Source organism: Solanum tuberosum, unplaced genomic scaffold, assembly GCF_000226075.1.
Source record: "Solanum tuberosum cultivar DM 1-3 516 R44 unplaced genomic scaffold, SolTub_3.0 scf00160, whole genome shotgun sequence".
NCBI classification, from domain to species: domain Eukaryota; kingdom Viridiplantae; phylum Streptophyta; class Magnoliopsida; order Solanales; family Solanaceae; genus Solanum; species Solanum tuberosum.
Window position 1 is genome coordinate 892,088 of NW_006239085.1, and position 4,660 is coordinate 896,747.

The window sequence follows — 4,660 nt, forward strand, 5'->3', positions numbered from 1 at the left end:
TATTAGATAACTAAACAAACTAACCAAATATCTAATTAAACAAATCTTTTTGGGTCGATTTTCCAATATTTATAAAATACACTAATTACATACATAATTATATAAAAAACATATTATTATTTAAAAATTGTAACAAGTGACAAACTATTTGAAGCAACTTGCAAATTATTCTATTATATTTTATTTTTATTTTTTTTCGAAATTTCTAAAATTAATTACTTTTAAAACATTTGAAATTAAGAAGCTCGAAATTAATTATTATCGGGGAGGGTCAAAATTAGGTGTCAACAACTGTCCCTCATTTTACTTGAATTGATACAAGAAATTCGAGGAAAATGAATTTGACTAATCCAATTTTGACCGACTACATCTTCATCTTTCTGAAAAAAAGGGTTTTTAGTACGGTCTTTAGGAATTATGGTCGAACTCCGGAAATGGGTTTCCTACATATCTCAGGTTATATGAGAATTCAGGCCACTTGTAGTTCGATGCGCTTGATTCGACGCATGATTTTGAAAGAATCCAAAAGTTATTCCGATATCGAATTATGAAGAGACCGAAACACTTGGGAATAAGATTTAAAGGAGAATATTGGAACACAGCCGAGTTTTCAACAATGATCTCGCCAACATATCCTCAACTTATGGAATCAGGCTGCTTGTAGTTCGACTCTATCGGTTGAAAAGGAAATCTATTATGCAAGATAACCTTTGGTTCTGGAGAAGTGACAAAGTGGGTCGAATAAGAAAAAAAGGCTTGCAACCTCTTAGCCATGAATGTGGCATGCTTCACACCCATAGATAAGAACTTACATGGACATAATTTCCAAAGCGCTTGGTGCATTGTCACTCAGATTGGAAAATTGCTTCCGGTGAACCCAAAATTTTTCGAATGCAAAATAGGAACTGACAAATCTAGAAAAACCCACACGCCTTCTAACAGGGGTGTGGTTTGATTGTGGTGAAAGTCGCTCCTCCACTCGCGTCCTAAGAGTTTGACACTCCTCTTTGGACTATGTCCCAGTTCGCCGCTAAGAAAAAGTTCCACGTAGTGCTGCATCCTTTTTGATGTCGTCCGCACCTGTGGTTTGTTTTTTGGAGAATTCATCCTTTCGGATGCTCTCGACAAAGACTGAGATAAAAACTCATTAGCATGAAAATGCAATTCAAATGGGAGACAGTGTCTGTTACCGTGTTGACACTTAATTGCTCTCTTTGAATATATGGCGTCAACTCCATCGGGTTTGACGCAAAGCAAATAAAGCTAGTGTTTCATATTTGCAATATAATCTTCAATGTATTCTTCCTTTGATGTCAAAGTGACAAAATAAGCTGATGTAATATGTTGATAGTTCTCTTGACGTCGTTGTTGATAATCCTCTTGATGTCATTTTGTAAAGAAGAAATGATGCAGTCGATGTTGATCTTCTTGTGATAGGTAAATCTTTCTCTTGCATAACTTCTTTTCCGCGATGCATAAATCATTCTCTTGCTAGGCATGAATCTCTTTCTTGCGTTGCATGACTTCTTTTTCTTGCTATGCATGCCTTCTTTACTTTGCTATGCATGAATCCTTTTCTTGCGATGTATGACTCTTTCTCTTGATATGCATGAATCTTTCTCTTGCAATGCATGAGTCTTTTCTCGCGATGCATGATTTCTTTTTCGCGATGCATGAATCATTCTCTTGTTATGCATGAATATTTTTCTCGCGATGCATGACTTCTTTTCCGCGATGCATGAATCTTTTCTCTTGCAATGCATGATTCTTTCTCTTGCTATGCATAAATATTTTTCTCGCGATGCATGACTTCTTTTCCGCGATGCATGAATCCTTTCTCTTGCAATGCATGAATCTTCTCTTTTCTGATGATGCCATCCCTGGTACCAAACGAAGATAATGCTTCACCGAGCAACATAGGCGATCTTCTGGGTATCTCTTGGACGACGGTATCGTCTAAATCGACAATACACAAAAAATGACCTTCGGAGTAGTGGTATCATCTCATTTGACAATATGATATAAATGACTCTCCGGGCAGTGGTATCGTCTCAATCGATAATATAAATAAAAATGACCTTCGGAGTAATGGTATCATCTCATTTGTACAATACGATATAAATGACTCTCCGGGTAGTGGTATCGTCTCATTAGACAATACACTATAAATAACCTTCAGGGTAAGAATATTATCATATCTGATAATATAATGCAGATAAATATCTTCCAGGCATCTTTAGTTGCTGGAAAATAATAATACTTCTCTCTTCAAGGTTTTCATTTGTCCCATCTTCGAATATAATTGCATGTTCATTATGAACCTTGCCTTGCTGAGAATTTGAATAAACTAATGCTATTCATATTCCAAAATCTTTGATATAAGAAACGTAAAATATTTTCTGCATCCACAGAAAAATTATTAGTTTTAGGGAGTCCCTCGCCCTTTCAATTTCTCCATATTCATTGAATGGTGGAACATGTTGATCTTGAGGCAAGCTTATAGACCTGCGTCCACAGAAAAATTATTAGTTTAAAAGTGAACTGATCTGTGTCGTTCTCTTCGGTTGTCTGCTCTTCGTTTTGCTATTTTCGTTTGATTTCTCCGATCTCCCGCTTCTTGATAGATAAGACAAAACATTTTTTTTTATGCAAATATAATTGAAACATGAAGGAAAAGTTTTTTAAGAAAAATAGATTTTCAAAAGTAATGTTTGGAAAAAGCCACTGCCAAGTGTCATGTCAATGTCAAGCTTAGTGAACGTCATTCGGAGTTGGTGTTTTGAGATTTGTCTGATCACTTGTTGGGAAGTATCCAAAGTTGCTCTAAACTCTCGCTGAACCTTATTGAAATTTTTGAGGTCATCCTCAAAAATTTCTGTCCCAGTTAACTGTCTTGACTTATCTCGAACTGTTGGTGAGCAAATCACGGAATTTTTGAGATCTTTTCAAAAATTCTGTCCCAATTGCAAATCTCAAAGTAACTTCAGTCTCAACTTTGTTGGAGAGATCTTCTTCTTGAGAATTTTTGAGTCCCTCTCAAAAATTCTGTCCCAGTTTCTATTGTAAATGAAGAATAGAAATCTTACGGGAGATATGACCGAGCCCTTGTGACGCCTACGTATCTCGTTGAGGCAGGAATCAGGTCAAACGTAGTTCTCCCATAGAGGACTAACAAAATAAAAAATTAACAAAGAAACTGACCGAGGCCGACATAGGCCGCATACGTATCTCATTCTTGAGAATTCAGGTCGAACGTAGTTCAAATCAAAGAAAAATTAAAAGGGGATAAATGAGTGACCGAGGCCGATAAAGGCCGCCTACGTATCTCATTTTTGAGAATTCAGGTCAGACGTAGTTCATTACAAGAGGGATAAAATTCTAAACATAGACGATTACAAGCAAATAGAATGATTACAAGGAAATGACAGAAATACAAACTAAAACTTCACACATAATATCTCTTGACAGCATCTGAGTTTATCGGTTTTGGCCATTCGGTGCCATCCATCTCCAACAGGACTAAGGCACCTCCAGATAACACTTTACGAACCATGTAAGGTCCTTGCCAATTTGGTGCAAATTTCCCTTTATACTCGTCTTGATGAGGGAAAATGTGTTTGAGAACTAACTGACCAATTTCGAATATTCTGGCTCTTACTTTCTTGTGGAAAGCACGAATCATTCTCTGTCGATACAATTGTCTCTGACAAACAGCAATCATTTTTTTCTCATCAATCAATGTTAACTGATAAATCCGCTTGCGAACCCATTCAGCATCATCCAATTCAGCTTCTTGGATGATTCTCAATGAAGGTATTTCAACTTCTGCAGGTATAACTACTTCTGTTCCATATACTAGCAAATATGGAGTAGCTCCAACTGATGTTCTGACAGTTGTTCGGTAACCCAACAAAGCATATGGCAACATCTCGTGCCAACCTCTGCGATTATCAATTATTTTCCTCAAAATCTTCTTTATGTTCTTGTTAGCAGCTTCTACGGCTCCATTCATTTGGGGACGATAGGCGGTTGAGTTCCGGTGAGTAATCTTGAATAGTTCGCATATCTCTCTCATCAAATGACTGTTGAGATTCGCTCCATTATCAGTAATGATGGATTTCGGTACTCCAAACCTACATATCAAATTGTTGCTAACGAAATCAGCTACAACTTTTTTAGTCACCGACTTGTACGAAGCTGCTTCCACCCACTTGGTGAAGTAGTCAATGGCAACCAAAATGAATCTGTGTCCGTTAGAGGCAGCTGGCTCTATTGGACCAATGACATCCATGCCCCAAGCCACAAAAGGCCAAGGTGAACTCATAGCATTAAGTTCATGAGGCGGCACTCGAATCAAATCACCATGCACTTGACACTTGTGACACCTCTGCACGAACTTGCAACAATCATGCTCCATAGTATCCAAAAATAACCGGCTCGGAGGATCTTTCTTGCCAAAGTGAGCCCATTCATATGAGTACCACAAACTCCGGCATGTATATGTTCCAGAAGCTTCATAGCTTCACTAGCATCTACACATCTGAGAAGACCTAAATCTGGAGTCCTCCTGTAAAGGATTTCCCCACTTACAAAGAAATTGAGGGCCATATGACGTATCGACTTCTTCTGGTTGAACGTTGCATTCTCAGGATAAGTCCCG